Source organism: Hylobates moloch, unplaced genomic scaffold (genome assembly GCF_009828535.3).
Source record: "Hylobates moloch isolate HMO894 unplaced genomic scaffold, HMol_V3 SCAFFOLD_11, whole genome shotgun sequence".
NCBI classification, from domain to species: Eukaryota; Metazoa; Chordata; class Mammalia; order Primates; family Hylobatidae; genus Hylobates; species Hylobates moloch.
This window is the reverse complement of record NW_026652286.1, coordinates 44,093,260-44,113,953: the sequence shown is the minus strand read 5'-3', so window position 1 is coordinate 44,113,953 and position 20,694 is coordinate 44,093,260. Positions and strand designations below refer to the sequence as shown.

General features: G+C 42.5%; 1 protein-coding gene across 4 annotated transcripts in view; it reads left to right on the top strand.

The window, feature by feature from the left end:
- NUMA1 (nuclear mitotic apparatus protein 1) overlaps positions 1-20,694 on the top strand; it is a 78,559-nt gene that overhangs the window by 4,032 nt on the left and 53,833 nt on the right. For 3 of the 4 annotated variants that reach the window (XM_058446778.1, XM_032166829.2, XM_032166832.2), the window contains exon 2: positions 7,355-7,424. The gene's annotated coding sequence lies outside the window, so the exon portion shown is untranslated. Of the gene's footprint in view, positions 1-6,502; positions 6,567-7,354; positions 7,425-20,694 lie in introns of all 4 variants that reach the window. The other variant, XM_058446777.1, reaches the window with a different exon arrangement.

Here is a 20,694-nt window from a genome sequence, read left to right as displayed (position 1 = left end):
AGAAAGTTGAGTTTTGGCAGATGTCTACACCTGTAAACAGCAGCCATAATCAAGATATAGAGGATTTCTCTAACCCCCAAAAGATTTCTCATGCTTTTTTTTTTTTTTTTAAGATGGATTTTTACTCTTGTTCCCCAGGCTGGAGTGCAGTGGTGCAATCTTGGCTCCCTGCAACCTCTGCCTCCCGGGTTCAAGTGATTCTCCTGCCTCAGCCTCCTGAGTAGCTGGGATTACAGGCATGCACCACGACGCCCAGCTAATTTTGTATTTTTATTAGAAATGAGGTTTCACCATGTTGGTCAGGCTGGTCCTGAACTCCCAACCTCAGGTAATCCACCCTCCTCGGCCTCCCAAAGTGCTGGGATTACAGGCGTGAGCCACCGCGCCCGGCTCTCATACTTCTTTACAGTCCGTTTTTCCTTTCACCCTGATACCAGGAACCACTGATCGTTTGTTTGTTTTTCACTACATATTAATGTCTGCTTTCTAGAATTTTATTTTATTTTTTGAGATAGGATCTGTCTGGCTTTGTTGCCCAAGCTGGAGTGCAGTTGCAGGATCTTGGCTCGCTGCAACCTCTGCCTCCTGGGCTGAAGCAATCCACCCACCTCAGCCTCCCAAGTAGCTGGGACTACAGGTGCACACCACCATACCCGGCAAATTTTTATATTTTCAGTAGAGACAGGGTTTTGCCATGTTGCCCAGGCTGGTCTCGAACTCCTGGGCTCAAGCAATCCACCCACCTCAGCCTCCCAATGTGCTGGGATTACTGGCATGAGCCACTTCACCCAGCCTGTTTTGAATTCCTAGGAGGTTTTTCCCTCCTTTCTCACTAGGTGAGCAAGGCAAGTTTTTTATTTCTCTCTGGACAGATTTTTTTTCCTAGTCTGTTATCTTACTGAGTATAAACTTAAGAGTCTCAGCCTCTGCACAGGGATCTCAGTGCTTTTTGTGGACTCAAGATCTGTCTTCTGAACCTATGAGGGTGTTACAAATTCATAGGATAGCTATGTCATCAGCTCGCTAATCCTCCTCACTAATTCTTTGTTTCTGGTTCCTGGGGATTTTTCTTACTTTCTTGAGAGCTCAGTTTATCTATATGTCAGTTCAGATCCAATCAGCAAAACAGAAACCACACAATAGGGTGAACTCCATAAAGGAGATTGGTTTAAACCCTTGGTGGAGGGCTGAAAAAGCAGAAAGGGAATATTAAAGTAACTTCAATATAATAACTGCATAAATAATTTTTCTCATCCAGGACTGAAAAACAAAGGGAGGAAGGTTGGGGTTACCAGAACCTAGAAGTCTAGAGGGATCTGGAAGAGCTGTACCCAGATTCTCTGGAGAGAGGGTGTTACTTGGTGCTGCTGGTTTCTCAGGCCCTCACAGGAGGAACCTGGAGGAGCTGGCTTCTATTGAGCCTTACTTAGCTGATGCTGGTGCCTTTGGGGGCAGGAGGCTGGTTTTGGGAATTTAAAAAGCAACTGGGAAGAACCAACTTCTGTTGTCAAGAAACACCAGGCTGCAGGAAGGAGGAAGTCCCGTGAAGCCTTCTCTTGTCTTCTGTTTTCCCCTTATCACCCCCTGTTGACAGGGAGCCAGCTGGCAAATGTGAAATGGGGTTTAGTGGAGTCCAGGCCCCAGCATTACAAAGCAGAGCATAACAGGGTAGATTTGGAGCTGAGAGACAATACCTTAATAGCTGGCACAGTCTAAAAGGATGTTTATTATATTTTTCTGAGCACTTCTAGGCGTATTTACTAGGAAGGTCTTCAGGTTATCTGGTCTGTTTTTTGTATTGTTTGTTATTTTTATTTAATTTTATTTATTTATTTATTTATTTATTTATTTATTTATTTATTTATTTATTTATTTATTTATTTTGAGACAGACCCAGGCTGGAGTGCAGTGGCACCATCTTGGCTCACTGCAACCTCTGTCTCTTGGGTTCAAGCAATTTTCTGCCTCTGCCTCCTGGGTAGCTGGGATTATAGGCCCCTGCCACCACGCCCCGCTGATTTTTGTATTTTTAGTAGAGATGGGGTTTCACCATGTTGGCCAGGCTGGTCTTGAACTCCTGACCTCGTGATCCACCCACCTCGGCCTCCCAAAGTGCTGGGATTACAGGCGTGAGCCACTGCGCCCGGCCTATTTATTTATTTTGAGATGGAGTCTCACTCTGTCGCCCAGGCTGGAGTGCAATTGCGCAGTCTTGGCTCCCTGCAACCTCCGCCTCCCAGGCTCAAGTGATTCTCCTGCCTCAGCCTGCCAAGTAGCTGGGATTACAGGCACGTGCCACTGCAACCAGCTAATTTTTGTATTTTTAGTAGAGACAGGGTTTGACCATATTGCCCAGGCTGGTCTCGAACTCCTGACCTCAAGTGATCCACCCGCCTCGGCCTCCCAAAGTGCTGGGATTACAGGCGTGAGCCACTGCACCCAGCCTGTTTGTTATTTTGAGACAGGGTCTTGCTCTGTCACTCTGGCTGGAGTGCAGTGGCGTCATCATAGCTCACTGCAGCCTCGATCTCCTGGACTCAAGCTATCCTCCCATCTCAGCCTGCTGAGTAGCTGGAACTACAAGTGCACACCACTCTGCCTGGCAACTCTTTTTATTTTTAGTAGAGATGAGGTCTCACTATGTTGCCCAGGCTGGTCTCGAACTCTTGAGCTCAAGCAATTCTCTCAAAGTGCTGGGATTACAAGCACAAACCACCACACCCAGCCTGGTCTGTTGTATCAACAGTTAGTAATAGCAATAGGTAACATTTTTTTTTCCAGCATATACTGTGAACTACGCACTGTTCTAAGTACTTTACAGAAACTACTTCTTTTTATTTTTTTTTGAGATGGAGCCTCGCTCTATTGCCCAGACTGGAGTACAGTGGCGTGATTTCTGCTCACTGCAACTTCCACCTCCCAGGTTCAAATGATTCTCCTGCCTCAGCCTCCCGAGTAGCTGGGATTGCAGGCACGCACCACTACCATCTGGTTAATTTTTTTTTTGTCTGTGTTTTTGTTTTGAGACGGAGTTTCGCTCCTGATGCCCAGGCTGGAGTGCAATGGCGCGATCTCGGCTCACTGCAACCTCTGCCTCCCGAGTTCAAGCGATTCTCCTGCCTTATCCTCCTGAGTAGCTGGGATTACAGGCATGCGCCACCACGCCTAGCTAATTTTTTTTGTATTTTTAGTAGAGACGGGTTTTCCCATGTTGGTCAGTCTGGTCTTGAACTCCTGACCTCAGGCGATCCACCGGCCTTAGCCTCCCAAAGTGCTGGGATTACAGGCCTGAGCCACCGTGGCCAGCCCCGGAAGCTACTTCTTAAAGCTCTGTGAGCTAAGTTCTATTATTACTATTCTCTTTTACAGGGAAGGCAACTGAGGCACAGGTAGATTAACCTCCACAAAACCACACAGTTTATAAGTGGTGGAGTTGACATCCTAATCCACGCATTCTGGGATTATAAGTGGTGGAGGTGACATCCTAATCCAAGCATCCTAATCCCACATTCTGAACTTCTACAACATGCTGAAATTTCTTCCCTGTGGCAAACCAAAATCGATCTGCCTGTAACTTCCACTCATTAGTTCTGGTTTTGTATTCTTATAGTGGACTCATAAGTCTTTCTCCTCATCTATGTGAAAGCTATGCGTATATTTGAAAAAAGTTTTCTTGTTCTCCCCTGGCTAAAAGTGTGTAGTTCTTCCTCCACATTTGAAATGATACACTATCTAGACCCTTCGCCATGGTCATTGGTGTTTTTCCTCTGCAAGTCCTCTAACTTTGCTCTTCAAAGGTGGGGCATAGAGTCATCTTCTACTAATGCAACTTAAGACTGCACTGATGTTTTGGGTAGCTCTGTCAGATTCAGGGTTTACTGAGAGTGTACTTAATAATGGCCTCTCCTCTACCTCCTACTGTGGGCAACTTTTTTTTTTTTTTTTTTTTTGAGACAGGGTCTCATTCTGTCACCCAGGCTGGAGTGCAGTGGCTGTCTTCCTACCTCAGCCTCCTAAGTAGTATAGCTGGGACTACACTCAGCTAATTTTTTTGATTTTTAGTAGAGACAAGGTCTTGCTGTGTTGCTCAGGCTAGTCTTGAACACCTGAGCTCAAGCAATCCTCCTGCCTCGGCCTCCCAAAGTGCTAGGTTTCTAGATGTAAGCCATTGTGCCTGGCCTAGGCAGCGTTTTTTTTTTTTTTTTTTTTTTTTGAGATGGAGTCTTGCTCTGTGTCACCCAGGCTGGAGTGCAGTAGCGCGATCTTGGCTCACTGCAAGCTCCGCCTCCTGGGTTCACACCATTCTCTTGCCTCAGCCTCCCCTCCCGAGTAGCTGGGACTACAGGCACCCACCACCACGCCCGGCTAATTTTTTGTATTTTTAATAGAGATGGGGTTTCACCGTGGTCTCTATCTCTTGACCTTGTGATCCGCCCGCCTCGGCCTCCCAAAGTGCTGGGATTACAGGCATGAGCCACCGCACCCGGCCAGGGTAATAGTTTTGACAATTCCTCTGGCAAATTGAGGGAGGAGCTGTCCGGAAAGGCCAGTATCTTGGGTCTCATTGACGGGAGGAGAGAACCAAGGTAAAGGGTTGGCCATTAGGTAATCAGTTGCGGTAATAAGGGGCCATTTGGCAGAAGTAAAAATGAGGTATCTGATGGCTGTAGAAGGGAGAGAAGGCATTATTGCATAGCATGCTCCTGGGTTGAGGCCTCTGTTGGCAGCTGTGTCGCCTGCCCTTTCTGTCCTATTGAAGGGCCAGTTTCTTTGAAGTTTGCACAGGAAATACCAGTGATTCAGCCTTGCAGATTTCTTCTGCCTTATTGCAGCTGAGGACTGGTTTATCTGGTGAGGAGGAAAGACTGCATATATTTCAGGCATGTTTATTTGATACTTGAGTGCCTTCCTGTGACTGGCCAGAGACACTTGTTTTGCAGGTTGTCAAATTTTTGGTACCCGGTGGCAAGATGGATGCAATGTGACCTCAACACTTGGTCCTCTGAGGTCACACTGTATCCACCTTACCACTGGGTACTAACGTGTGGGTAGCAGCTGCATTCTGCCTAGCGAGTGGGCATTTGTTTAGTGCCTGTACTTCTGTGATGGCCTCAGTGAGGACTGAGGTAATTGCTTGCTTTTCTAGATTTCCTGTGGTGTGACAATGTGAGTTTTGGAGAAACCTCTTATTCCCTAAGAATTTCCTACTATACCCCTCATGAGCTGCAGCAAAGTGGACTCTGTCTGATTGCTGACCTCCAAATGCCCAGTTTCCTTAGGTAGTGAGCAGATACCTAATGTAATGAGTACCTATTATATCTGTCACAGATCTGAGTATATAAAAAAGTATATAATACAAGATTTCCCTCCTAAATTATTTTATTTTGAAAATTTTCAAACCTATAGATATTTTGCAAAATAATGTAACAAATACTTATATACTTTTCATTTAGAGTCACTATTAACATTTTGCCAAATTTGCTCTCTATCCTTCATTTTCTGAATCTTTTTGACTGTTAGATGTAAATATCATGTTATTTAATCCCTATTTCAGCAAGTATTTCCTAAGAAAAAGGTATCTTCCTATATAACTACAGTACTATTAACACTCAGGAAACTTAACATTGATTCAATACATCCAATATATAATACTTGTTCAGATTTCTCATATTTTCCCATGATGTCTTTTATTGAGTTTTTTAAAATTCAGGATTCATTAAAGGATCATGCATGTATTTATGCACTTAGTTGTCATGACTATCATGTCTTTAGTCTGCTTTAACTTTGAACATTTCTTTTTTAATCTGAATGCCTTTTTGTCTTTCATAGCATTTGTCTGATTCTTCTTGATTAGATTCAGGTTAGGCATTTTTGGTAGAAGAACTCTAGAGATTAATACAATAGTTTGATTGATGAGGCTGACACTAAAATACATAGAAGCAGTATCTGATTTTGCAAGACAGTATATAATTTAGCACTTATTTGTGTTCTCTAATCTATAAACCCTATAGGAATTTACAGAAGAAGGAATTTCGTAGGACTTGGGTAACTAGGAATGAAATACTTTGGCAGAAAGATGGGGTTTGGAAGATGGGCAGAATTGGAGGCAGTTGGGATATGGTTAGATAAGCTGTGATTTGGGCTTCCCATCCTACTATTAAGGTTGTGTATCATGAAAAGTGACTTTGACGGTTCTGTATCTTCCATAATGTTTGAACTGCTAGAAGCCTAATGGTATAGAGCTCTTGCTTTGGCATCAGACAGGTCTAGAGACTGTGCCCAGCATTTTGCCAGTTACCTAACCTTGGGGAAGTTTCCTCATTTGCAAGATAGAGTATTAATAACTATTTAAAAGGTTATCGTGATGCTCACAGTGAGACAGTACATAAATATTTGAATTAAAATATTTGAATGCCTTTAGGGGGGTGCAGCGTTTCCTAGATCTGCCATGTGCCCCACTGGATCATTCATTTTGTTTTGTTTTGTTTTGTTTTGGATACAGGGTTTCGCTCTGTTGCCCAGGCTGGAGTCCAGTGGCACGGTCTCAGCTCACTGCAACCTCCCAAGTAGGTGGGACCCAGGCACACTCCACCACACCCGGCTAATTTTTTGTATTTTTGTAGAGACGGAGTTTTACTATGTTGCCCAGGTTGGTCTCGAACTCCTGAGCTCAAGCGATCCGCCCACCTTGGCTTCCCAAAGTGCTGGGATTACTGCTGTGAGCCACTGGGCCTTGCCTGGATCATTTGTTTCTGTTACCTGCCTGACCCCTGAAGATGTTTGAATTTACCACTCATGGATAATTGAAAGCAGGGAAATGAGAAAAGGCTTGGCTCACGCAGAGAGAAGTGGGAAGACTGGCTTGATCAATTCAGAGTATATTCTATAGAATAGTGGGAAATAAGGTTGAATAAATGACTTGAGGCCATATAATGGAGGATTTGGAAAGTTAAGCCAAAGAATTTAGATATGATGCTTTAGGAAGAAGAAAACTGTGGAAGATTTTTGAGCAGGAGGAGAGACACTTGAAAATGAGAGTGGTGTGGGGCCTCCTGAGGAAGAAGCTTTCTGGCTTAAAGACTGAAATCCTAACAGGGCAGGGCCTTCACAGTGCTGACCAAGTGTGGGTGTGGACTGGCAGTCTTGCCACGGAAGGCCAGAATTTCTGCCCCAGTGACTCTTCCTGCTCTGCCACTGACTCACCCCATTGACCTGGCCTGCATGGCTTCCCTTCTGCTTGCTGTCTGATCCACAGAACGCTGGGGTTGCCCAGGATAATGTGAGGCTGAGTTGACCAAGAGTGGGGGGGTTAGGGGAATGAATAATCATTCCTGTCCCTTTGCCCCTTCCCTAGGTGGAAACTAATTCTAAGCCAGACTGCCAGAGATCACCCTGTTCTAGTGTGTGGAGGCTTCCACCAGGAGGTAAGTCAAAATGGTTCCTGCCCTCTACTTTTTCATAGGTCAGCTTTGTCCTGAGCAGGATCTCTACTATTTATTTTTTCCCTGACCCAGATTCTTCAAAGTGACCGTCTTTCAATTATTCGAGGCAAACAGGTTACTGTAGGAGGAGAGCAGAGAGGTTTAATAAAGATATTTTTCTAACTGTGGGAGGGTGGTGTCCAGAGGTTTTCATTGGCCCTTGCTCTGAGGTAGATTGCCCAGAACTCTTGTGAGCCAGACACTAAACATTGGCCATTGAGGCCACTGTAGAGAAGTCCTGGTTTTTAAGCCATCATTTCTCCGCTACTGGGTTTCAGAACCATTCTTGGTATGCTTTGGTGTCCCGAGTTATTTCTGTCCCTTTTGATCAGGGGAGTGAAGGAAGTGAGAAGCAGAGGAGGAGGAGCTGTATACATAAGTATGTGTGGGTGCATTATGCTGGGAGTTTGGGTGTCTGCGTTTCTCATCCTAACTGTTGCTAACCAGATGTGTGACCAGGGACAAATTGCCTAACCTCAATGGACTGAACTTTTCTCATATGTAAAAAGGGACAGTTTGGATTATATGATCTTGAAGATTTCTTCCAGGGCCAAAATTTATTATTATATAATGTGTAATTATAAAGTGATGTAATAGTTGAACAAATGTGGCAGATATTGTACATGTCTTGCCCCCTTGATTGTAATTATGGGGCAATTAGAATGTTTATAAGTTTGACCCCTTCAAAGTAATTGTGTTCTCAGCCTTAGATTTCCTTTGGTGATGATGTCATTGCCTCAGACTGCCTCTGAGCCAGTCTTTTGAATCTCCTCAGAGGTAGCAAATCTTTACTCTTAGCTTGGTGGATTCAATTTTTAGAAACAGCCAGAAGATACCGTGAGCCAAAGAATCATACAAGGCAATACCTTTTTTGGTGAAGAATGAGGCGTGACTATAAAACAGTAACACCGAATTTTTCTGTTTGTCTCACGTGGAGTAGACTTTAAAGGCAGCTCCCAAAGAAGTGTTTTGTTAGAATAAGTAAATAACTTCCTAAGGAGAGTATTTTGATTGCAGTTTTCATTTGATTTAATAAGATTAGAAATGTCTTCTGGAAAACAAGTCACTTTCCTTTATAGTGACTGTGCATATGCTTGCGTATAGGTCGGGGTGACTAGATAATGGAGAAAACTGGCCTTTTCTTTTCTTTTTTTTTTTTTCCCAGACAGGGTCTCTCTCTGTCACCCAAACTGGAGTGCAATGGCGGGATCTTGGCTCACTGCAACCTCCACCTCTCGGGTTCAAGCGATTCTCCTGCCTCAGCCTCCCTAGTAGCTATGATTACAGGCATGTGCCACCATGCCCAGCTAATTTTTTGTATTTTTATTAGAGAAGGGGTTTCACCATGTTGGCCAGGCTGGTCTTGAACTCCTGACCTCAAGTGATCCACCTGCCTTGGCCTCCCAAAGTGCTAGGATTACAGGCGTGAGCCACCGTGCCCTGCCAAAAACTGGTCTTTCTCCTGGTACTCCTCCCAAATCACAAGTGTGTTGAGGGCTCAAACACAAGTGTGTTGAGGGCACAAGTGTGTTTCAACATGTTGCTCTATAGGAAACTGTGGCTGAGGAGTCATTGCAGTCCCATCTCCAGAAGACCCCCAGAAAGAGTTGGAAGAGTTCTTCAGGCTGTGGCAGCCACTGCCCACCAGCACACCCAAATCAATCAAGATGAATCCCTGGTGGTGAGGCTGAAGCAGATGGTTTGGTAGCTCCAGTCTTTTTTAGGGAGAAATGATGTATTAAATCACTACATTGATTTTTTGTTGTTGTTAGCAGTTGCGGGTTTGAAAAAAGGTAGGCAGGAAGATGGTGAAGGGGTCAAACCTAGGGGCTGTTATCTTGAATATATGCAAATTAAGCTGATTATATTATAGTGCCCTGCAATCTGTTCCTGGAAACGGTGGTCTTGAAAACTCATCAGTTAAATGAGGTGTTAGACAGCCTGGTCAAAGGATTCTGTCACTAAGTTACTGTATAATCATTTGCAATTCTCTTTCTTACTCTAAACATTGTTTTCCTCATTTTCATATTGAAAGAGTTAAGAGACGCTAAAAATTCTAGATCTGAAAATTGGATAAGCCTAAGAAGGTTTGAGGTAGGGAAATGTCTATTCTAAGCTGTTTGACTACTGGACTTGGAGTAGGAGTGGAATTTCCTTTTTACCTCCTAAATTATAGTTACTTTACTCTCTACTTATAGTCACAGCTGGATGATCAGACATTAAGCAGCTATTTAATGAGAAGCAGGCACTCGAAGCTTGCTCCTGAAAAACAATCACAGGACATGTTGGTCCTGAGAGAAGTTATTCCTTGGTAGGACCTATTGTTTGAAGGAGGTGGGGGTGAATTTCATCAAAATGGACAGTGTGGATATTGTGATTCAGAGGATTGAGAGACTTTGTTTCCTGCTGTTATTAATTTCAAGCCTTTTTTAAAGGGATTCTCCTAATGATTGGTACAGTGGGATTCATTTAGAGAAAAAGCCTTGTGTACCAGAATTGGAAGTTAATGCCCAAGAGCAGGGCCAGTTGCTGCAGGACAAAGTGGCCTAATCATTTTCTTTTCAATACTTAGATCCTACAGGCTACCCCAAAGATAAAATAGGCTACTTTGTAGCTCAGATCTTCCAGCCTAGTGCCTAGCAAGCTCACTAAGAAGAGGAGGTGACCTGTAGAATCCACACCTCTTAATCTCCCTATTTCTCTTCTTTCCCTCAGTGCCCTTTAGTTTTAATTAGGATTGTGTAAACATAGTCATCTTGCCAGTCCTCTTAAAGTGGCAGGCCCTTGACATTTTCTGCTGGTCACTCATGCTATATGTATAACTTGTAATTAGAGGGACTAGCTTCTTTGACAGTTTGCCATCCCTGGCTGTACCACTGAAAGAATTCAGATTAGGGCCAATTGGCTGCCATTTACTCAGGCAGCATATTTAGTACCTACTGTGTGCAAGCAGTGTGCTGGAGTGGAAATGATTTTAAAATGGTTTCTGCCCTTCAGGAGTTTAGTAAAATGAAACAAGTATTAAAGCTAGCATCCCCCCAGGGAGGATTGTAATTAAGTTTGTAGAGGAACAAGCAATATGGGAGCACATAGAGCAAAGAACAATTGTTCCTGATTGTGGGGGCGATAAGGAGAGTTTCTGAAGGGAGAAGGCATTTGAGCCAGGTTGTAAAGGAAGAATAGGAGTTCAGTAGGTTTAAGAGACAGGGCATTTAATGGAGGTCACACCATGGGCAAAGGCACACAGCTTGGAAAATGCCTGGCATGTATGGGGAAAATGTGCCTGAGGTAGAGGATGTTTTAGGGAATGAACTGAAGATGAGGCTGGGAAGGAAATTTGAGGGTTGGATCTTAGAGAACCTTAAGTGCCATGCTAAGAAATTTGGATTTTATTCTTCATGTAATTAGCTATTGTTTTTGATTTACAGACTAACATGACCCAATCTATGTTATTTAGGTCTTGTCTATTCTTTTTTTTTTTTTTTTTTTTTTTGAGGCAGAGTTTTGCTCTTGTTGCCCAGGCTAGAGGCATGATCTCGGCTCACCGCAACCTCCGCCTCCTGGGTTCAAGTGATTCTCCTGCCTCAGCCTCCCGAGTAGCTGGGAATACAGGCATGTGCCACCACGCCCGGCTAATTTTTGTATTTTTAGTAGAGACGGGGTTTCTCCATGTTGGTCAGGCTGGTCTCAAACTCCCGACCTCAGGTGATCTGCCCACCTCAGCCTCCCAAAGTGCTGGGATTACAGGCATGAGCCACCACACCCGGCCCGGTCTTGTCTATTCTTAAGTGTAAAGCCTTAGAGGTTAGGTTGAGAGAAGGTGGTGGTCCTGGTTCTTACAGTACAGTATAAAGTTTGTCAGGCATCTCATGTTTGGGAACTTGATTCCTCAGTTATAGTTACTAAAACAACTCCAAAAGCAAGAAGGCAGGAAGTGGTCAGAGCTGTGTCCCTTTAAACTGAGCTCACTGACCCACCAAAGATGATTTTCTTAGACATATACATTATAAACAGTCTTCTTGCTAGTGGGTTGCTTACTACTGATAATCCTTTGTGGATAAAATTTCTCACAAGGAGCGGGCTTTTCATTATAGGACAGAAACCAAAAACATTTTTTAAGCCTGATTGAAAAATAGTATATACTCATTCTAGGACATGTGAAAAACGCAGAGAAGTATAAGGAAGAAAACTGAAATCACCCATAATCCCACTATCTGGAGAAAACTACTGTTCTTATTTTAGCCTATTTTCTTTCAGTATTTTGTGCTTGTATATTTCTGGTTTTGCAATTTCCAGATCATATATTACCTAAAATTTTATATTCTGCTTTTTTCCCCATTTACCATTTTTTCATTATATAAATTTATATATACTCTTCATAAATATTTGTAATGGCTGCCTAATAGTCTATCATATAGGATTTTTATATGCTTTCAGGTTTTTTCAAATAATAATGGAATTTTTTTCAAATCATTTTTGTAATAGATATAACAAATAAGTCCCCAAATAAGTCTTTACCCTAATTCTGCACTGCAGAAGTAACCATTATTTATTAATAGTTTTTTGTGTATCTTTACATGAACATTATTATGCATAAGTTTTTGTCTATGTTTTTGGTTATTTTCTTATGATACATATCTACAAATAGATTACTAGATTAAACAATATGAAACTAATTTTTTCCTAATTGTGTATGATGGTACTATTTAGAAAACATGAAAAATAATGTGTTAAGGGAGAAAGTAAAAGGCACCCATAATTCCACAACTCAGAAATGAACATTATTTGGTATACCTCCTTACAAGTGTACATACACATATACAAACTCACAAGCATGTGGGGAGAGGGATAGATATGTATATGATATATCTATCTGTCTATAAATATTTGTATATATAGTTTTAAAAGTGGGGCCATACCATAATAGTTTTATCCTGCCTCTTTTTGTTTGTTTGTTTTTTTTTGAGACAGGGTCTCACTCTCACCCAGGCTTGAGTGCAGTGGTATAATCACAGCTCACTGCAGCCTCAACCTCCTGGGCTCAAGCAGTCCTCCTACCTCAGCCTCCTAAATAGCTAGGACTACAGGTGCATGCCACCATGCCCGGCTAATTTTTGTATTTTTTGTAGAGACAGGATTTCACCATGTTGCCCAGGCTGGTCTTGAACTCCTGAGCCCAAGCGATTCACCTGCCTTGGCCTCCCAAAGGGCTGGGATTATAGGCATATGCCACTACACCCAGCCTATATCCTGCTTTTAAAATTCAGCATTTCTTGAGTATTTCCCTATGTCATTAAAATTATTTAAAACTTTTTTTTTCCCCCAGAGACGGGGCCTTGCTCTGTCACTCAGGCTGGAGTACAGTGGTACAGTTGCAATCCTCGCTCACTGCAGCCTTGACCTCCTGGGCTCAAGTGATCTTCCTGCTTTAGCTTCCCAAGTAGCTGGACTACAGGCACATGCCATCATGCCCAGCTATTTTTTTTATTTTTATTTTTTGTAGAAGTGGAGTCCACTATGTTGCCCAGGCTGGTCTTGAACTCCTGGGCTTAAGCAATCATCCCACCTCAGCCTACCAAAGTGCTGGGATTATAGGCGTGAGCCACTGTACCCAGCCAAACTTATTTAAAACATTTTAAGTGACTGCATAAGATTTCATCATATGTATATTCTTGCCATAATTTAAGTTATTGTTAGTTTTCCTTCAGTTTTTCAGAATGATAAATAATTCTATTACTGTCCATATATCTTTGTATTTCAGATTATTTCCTAAAGTTTTATTTCTGTGATTGGAATTATTTGATGAAAGAACATGAGCTTTTTTTTTTCTTTTTAATTCTTTTTGTTTCCTTTTTTTTTTTTTTTTTTTTTTTTTTGACACAAGATCTCACTCTTGCCCAGGCTAGAGTGCAGTGGTATGATCACAGCTTATTACGGCTTCAACCTCCCAGGCTCAGACTCAAGTGATCCTCCCACCCTAGCCTCCTGAGTAGCTGGGACTATAGGTGTATGCCACCACACCTGGCTAATTTTTAAATTTTTTGTAAAGACATGGTCCCACTGTGTTGTCCAGTCTGGTCTTGAACTCCTGGGCTCAAGCAATCCTACCTTGGCCTCCCAAAGTGCTGGGATGACAGGCTTCAACCACTGTACCCAGCCAGCTTTTTTTTTTTTTTTTTAGTTTTGGTAAAATGTATGTAACAAAATTTACTATTTTAGGCTGGGTGCAGTGGCTCATGCCCATCATCCTAGCACCAGCACTTTGGGAGGCTGAGGCAAGAAGATTGCTGGTCTTGAACTCCTGGCCTCAAGAGATCCTCCTGCCTCAGCCTCTCAGAGTGCAGGTGTGAGCCACCATACCCAGCCAGATATGAACATTTTTGTTTCTTTGTTTCTTTGTTTTGAGACAGAGTCTCACTCTGTTACCCAGGCGGGAGTGCAGTGGTGTGATCACAGCTCACTGCAGCCTCAACCTTCCAGGGTTCAAGTGATCCTCTCACATCAGCCTCCCGAGTAACTGGGATTACAGGCATGTGCCACCATGCCCAGTTAATTTTGTATTTTTTTAAGACGGGTTTCTCCATGTTGGTCAGGCCGGTTTCAAACTCTTGACCTCAGGTGATCCGCCCACCTCGGCCTCCCAAAGTGCTAGGATTATAGGCATTAAGGTTGATATGTATTGCCAAATTCCTATCCAGAGAACCACTTAATACCTGTTTATTTGTGTAAGAAAATGCACTGTTCTTTGTTTGTTTTTTGAGATGAAGTCTCGCTCTTGTCCCCCAGTCTGGAGTGCAATGGCGTGATCTCGGCTCACTGCAACCTCTGCCTCCCAGGTTCAAGCAATTCTCCTGCCTCAGCCTCCCAAGTAGCTGGGATTACAGGTGCGTACCACTACGCCCAGCTAATTTTTTGTATTTTAAGTAGAGACGGGGTTTCACCATGTTGGCCAGGCTGGTCTCAAACTCCTGACCTCAGGTGATCCGCCCGCCTTGGCCTCCCAAAGTGCTGGGATTACAGGAATGAGCCACCGCAACCGGCCTAAAATGCACTGTTCTTTGATTATTAATTTCTCATTCAAAATTCTAGATTAAGTTAAATTTCGTGGAGAGTATGATAGCTTTTTTTTTTTTAACCATTATTTTGTAAAACCAAAATTTGGGAGAGAATGCGAGGAGAAATTAAAAAGATCACTGATATAACCTAAATGACCCCATTACTTAAAATGACCTTTTGAAGTAAGAGGAAATGAAACAAGTTACACTGAGTTCCTCCACTGATGAAATGGGGAGGATGACACCTTCCCTGCCTGCCGTACAGGAACTGAATGGCTTAACATTCTCTGGAGAAATGACTTCTTTCATGGCCAGGATCTTCAGAAGGGTACAATCTAGAGGGGAGAATTGGCCTTCCTTTCCCACAATGGTTAGGGGCGCTAGCTCTTAGCAGTTGGTTCGACTTGCTGGGAATGTTCAGCTGCTTCCTAGCGAATCTGCTAGCAAAAGGGAAGGAGACACCTGTGTTGTGTTGTGTAGTGTGGTATGGTGTGGGGTGTGGTGTGGTGTGATGTGTATATGTGTTTGTTGGGGGTGTTTAGCAGCAGACATAGTGGGGCTTGCTTTGGTTTTGTATTATTGTGGTGTGTGGGTAGGAACTACATTGTCAAAATCACTGAAGGACAGTAGGAACCAGATTTGTTTGTTTCCCATTAGATGAAATTAAATAAGGGGCCAGGCATGGTGGCTCATGTCTATAATCCCAGCACTTTGGGAGGCAGAGGCAGAAGGATTACTTGAGCCCAGGAGTTCAAGATGAGCTTAGGCAACATGACAAGGCCCTGTCTCTACAAAAAATACAAAAATTAGCCAGGTGTGGTGGCACCCGCCTGTGGTCTCAGCTACTCAGGAGTCTGAGGAAGGAGGATCGCTTGAGCCTGGGAGGTTGAGGCTGTGGTAAGCTGTGATTGTACCACTGCACTCCAGCCTGGGCAACAGAATGAGGCTCTATCTCAAAAAAAAAGAAAAGAAAAGAAACAAGGAAGACGAAGAGTAGGGCATAGAAAATCTTTTAGTGTTGCAACCCATAAGTAAAGATAAGTCTTTTGACTTCATTTGTGTGTTTTGGGCTCTTCCTTTGGGATTATATACCAGACCTATACTGCATATAAAGTTATTTGAAAATGAGCTACACACTGTAACATAGCCATGCTCTGGCTGTGGCCAATTAGACCATAACTAATCCCCACTGAGAAGCTTTTCTTTTTTTGTTTTGAGACAGGGTCTTGCTCTATCACCCAGATTTTCATAGCTCACTGCAACCTCGAACTCCTTGGTTCAAGGGGTCCTCCTGCCTCAGCCTCCCAAGTAGCTGAAACTACAGGCACACAGCACTGTGCCTGGCTAATTTTTAATTTTTTAATTTTTTTAGACAGAGTCTTGCTCTGTCGCCAGGCTGGAGTGCAGTGGCACGATCTCGGCTCACTGCAGCCTCCAACTCCTTGGTTCAAGTGATTCTCCTGCCTCAGCCTCCTGAGTAGCTGGGATTACAGGCACACGCCACCACGGCTAGCTAATTTTTGTATTTTTAGTAGAGATGGAGTTTCACCATGTTGGCCAGGATGGTCCCCATTCTCCTGACCTTGTGATCCGCCCGCCTCAGCCTCCCAAAATGCTGGGATTACAGATGTGGGCTACTGTGCCTAGCCTAATTTTTTTTATTTTTTGTAGAGATGGGGTCTCGCTCAGCCTCCCTAAGTACTGGGATTGCAGGCATGAGCCACCGTGTCCAGACTTGAGCTTTTCATTAGTTTTTAACTCTTGTTTTTTTTTGTGTGTGATTTTTGTTTTTTTGACATGGAGTCCCACTCTGTCTCCCAGGCTGGAATGCGGTGGCACAATGGCGGTTCACCACGGCCTTGGCCTCCCAGGCTCAAGCAGTCCTCCCACCTTAGCTTCCTGAGTATCTGGGACTACAGGTGCATGCCACCACAACTGGCTATTTTTCTAATTTTTGTAGAGACGGAATCTCGCCACGTTGCCCAGGTTGGTCTCGAACTCCTGGGCTCAAACAGCAAGCAGTCCACCCACTTCAGCCTCCCAAAGTACTGGGATTACAGGTGTGAGTCACTGTGCTCAGTCAAGTTATTGTTTCTGTTTAGACCCCAGTAGTAAATATTTTAGGCTTTGCAGACCATGTAGTTGTAACTACTCACCTCTGCCATTGGAGAACAAAAGCAGCCATAGACAATACTTAAATGAATGGGCGTGGCTATGTTTTAGTAAAACCTGATTTACAAAATATGGGCTGCTAACTTATAGGCCATAGTTTGCTGGCTGCTGGTAGGGGGAATTACACTTGACAGAAAGAGGCCTAGTTTTGATGGGAAATTGTTAAAAGACAGCTTTGATGTCTGCTACTTACTGGTTGTGTCACTCTAGCATCTCTAAACCCTCATGTTTAAAATCAAAATGGTAATACCTTTCATAAGAAATAAGAATGAACAGTTGCACATGTGAGGAGATGTTTAACTTTTCTGGAAATAAGATATAAATTAAAACAATAATATATTCTATCTTATATATTGATAAAATATATTGGTAGAAGTGTGTAGATGGGAATTTTTATCCTCTGTTGGTGAGATCATAAACTAGTACACAGTTTTAGATGGTAATCTGGGAATATCTGTTGACATTTAAAATACACAAGCTTTTCAACCCATTAATTCTAATTATTGGTATATATCCTAGAGAAATATTAGCTTGTGTGTAAAATTAGAGATGTGCTGCCAGTGTTATCAATACAGCATTGTTTGACATGGCAAAACACTGTGAACAACTTAAATGTCTAGATGTAGCAAAATGGGAAAATAAAGTTGTGGCACATTCTTACATAGGATTTTTTTAAGCTTTTAAAAGTTTAAGGAATCGCCAGCCATGATAGCTCACACCTGTAATCCCAGCACTTTGGGAGGGCAAGGTGGGCGGATTATTTGAGCCTAGGAGTTTGAGAACAGTTTGGGCAACATGGTGAAATCCCATCTCTACAAATAAGTTAGCTGGGTATGGTGGTGCACACCTGTAGTCCCAGCTACCAGGAGGCTGAGGTGGGAGGATCACCTGAGCCCAGGTGGTCGAGGTTGCAGTGAGCCATGATGGTGCCACTGCACTCCAGCCTGGGCGACAGAGTGAGACTTTGTCTCAAAAGAAATTAATTAAAAATGTGAGGAATCTATTATATGCTGGTATGGAAACATGTCAAATAAATTTTTATGTGAAAAGGGCAAGTTGCAGAACATATTATATGGTATGATTACAGGTATGTAGACCAAACACACATACCTGTATGTGAATATATACCTGTATGTGTACATGCTTAGGAAAAATCCGAAAGATTGTACAACAGACTTCTAAAACAGTGGTCACTTCTGAGCTGGGGGGTGTCACTGGCAAATGTGGGTTGAGGCTTAATGAAGAGGGAGTTTTATATTTTACTCTAGATACCTCTGTATTATATTATTTCACAGTGATAATGTATTGTTTCTCCTTCCCAATTGTTTGGACAGCTCCTGGGCCTGTCTGCACTTGCCAGGGTTAGGAGTGTGACAAAGTAGCCAGCTGTGCTCACATCAGTTGAGTTGGAAGCAGCTGCTGAGACCAGAACAGGGAGCACATGTAAGGGGAGGAGGGGAATAGCATGTGCAAGTGACTGAGAGAGGCAGCCAAGACAGGCCATTTCCAATTTACCAACAGTAACTATCACATGTCTTGTCTTGACATTCTCCAAGTTACTTTGCTCTCTGTCATCACACTGGACCCTGAGAATGATTCTCTGAGCAAGGGAGGTAGGGATGATGATAAGACCGGGAGTAATCAAAACATGGGACAACAAGGAAAGTATGTGTGTAAAAATAGTTTTTTTTCTTTCACTTGAAATATGTCAAGGATACTCATTACAGCATTATTTGAAATGGTAACATTGAAAATAGCCATTCCCTCAACAGAAAAATATGTGAACACATTATGGATACTCCTTATATGGACTTTTATGTAGCTTTTTAAAAGTATGAGTTAGAATTTTAGTTATTGACGCTTGGGGAGATGTTGATAAATTATTAGATGAGATAAGTTGCAGAGCAACGTGTAAAGTTTAAACCTAGTTTTCTAAAAACAGAGAACAACAAAACCCTTTCCAATATATTTGTATTTATGTTTTTGGGGGGCACAAAAATATGTTACCATTTCTCATCTTGTAGGAGGCCTTGGAGAGGAATGGAAAGGGGCTGGGAGATTACTAATTTTGTCTTTTATCTAACTTTGTATTGCTTCACTGGTTTTGAAGAACAAGGAAACAAACTCGTATAAGCAAGAAATGAAGTTTCCTAAACTTAATTAATTAATCATCTTAATTAATTAATTTTTTTTTTTTTTTGAGATGGAGTTTTGCTCTTGTTGCCCAGGCTGGAGTGCAGTGGTGTGATCTTGGCTTACTGCAACCTCCACCTCCTGGGTTCAAGTGATTCTTCTGCCTCAGCCTCCCTAGTAGCTGGGATTACAGGCACCTGCTACCATGCCCAGCTATTTTTTTTTTTTTTTAATAGTGACAGGGTTTCACTATGTTGGCCAGGCTGTTCTCGAACTCCTGACCTCAGGTGATCCACCTGCCTCAGCCTCCCAAAGCGCTGGGATTACAGGCGTGAGCCACCGCACCCAGCTCAGTTTTTTTTTTTTTTTTTTTTTTTTAAATGGAGTCTTGCTCTGTTTCCCAGGCTGGAGTGCAGTGGTGCAATCTTGGCTCACTGCAACCCCCACTTCCCGGGTTCAAGCAATTCTCATGCCTCAGCCTCCCAAGTAGCTGGGAATACAGATACCTGCCATCATGCCCAACTGATTTTTGTATTTTTAGTAGAGATGGGGTTTCACCATGTTGGCCAGGCTGGTCTGGAACTCCTGACCTCAAGTGATCCACCTGCCTCAGCCTTCCAAAGTGCTGGGATTATAGGCATGAGCCACCGTGCCCAGCTTTAATTGATTTTTAAAAATTAACTTTTATTATTTTTTAGTGAGTTAATGAAGTAAAGAAATATGAAAGTCAAAATAGAGTTTTAATATGGAATTAATATGTAAATCTTCTTTTGGATTTAAAGGAGGCATCTGGGTAGTAGCAAGAGAACGAGCATTCAAGGAACCAGCTTTGTAATTGTAGTTATCAACTTTCTGATGTTTGAGCTTTAATTTAGTAAGGTTATTTAATAACTTAAATGAAGGCTTTAGTGTCCTTATCTCTAAAACAAAGAGCTTGTACAAGGAGATGTGCTTCACAAATCTGTTATTCCACAACTGAGCTACCTTTTGAGATTAGAATATTATATTTCCTTTGTTTTAAAATGCTTGCTTGCTTTTTTTTTTTTTTGCTTTTTTATATTTTAACACTGAAATTGAATTTATTTTACAATTGATAGTATCTTTCAATTGTCACTGGCCATTTTTTTTTTTTATATTTTTGTTATCTCTGAAATTGAGATATCTCATCATTGATGATGTAGGATAGCTCCATTTTCAATGCCATTTTTGTTTTCATTAACAAAAATCTTCACCCTTTCCTGGGCTTCTCTTACTTCCAATCCTGTCAGATTCTTTCACATCACTAAGACATTCTGGATTGGGACAATTGGGTGGATATATTATTTGAGTGTGCAAGAATTTTGTACATCCTTATGTAACTGGTAGATGTCCTATATAGGTAGCTACTGTTTGAGAAATTGAGTAAAAAATGTGACATATCCAACTTAGTGTTCCGAGTTTGATTATCAGTTTTGCTTGCTTTTTTTTTTTTTTTTTTTTTTAAGAGATGGGATCTTGGCCAGGCGCGATGGCTCATGCCAGTAATCCCAGCACTTTGGGAGGCTGAGGCAGGCAGATCACAAGGTCAGGAGTTCAAGACCAGCCTGGCCAACATAGTGAAACCCCGTCTCTACTAAAAATACAAAAATTAGCTGGGGGTGGTAGACACCTGGAATCCCAGCTACTTGGCAGGTTGAGGCAGGAGAATCGCTTGAAACTGGAAGGCAGAGGTTGCAGTGAGCCAAGATCACACCACTGCAAAAAAAAAAAAAAAAAAAAAGATGGGATCTTGCTGTGTCACTCAGGCTGGGGTACAGTGGCACAATCATAGCTCACTGAAGCCTCAAACTCCTGAGCTCAAGTGATCCTCCAGC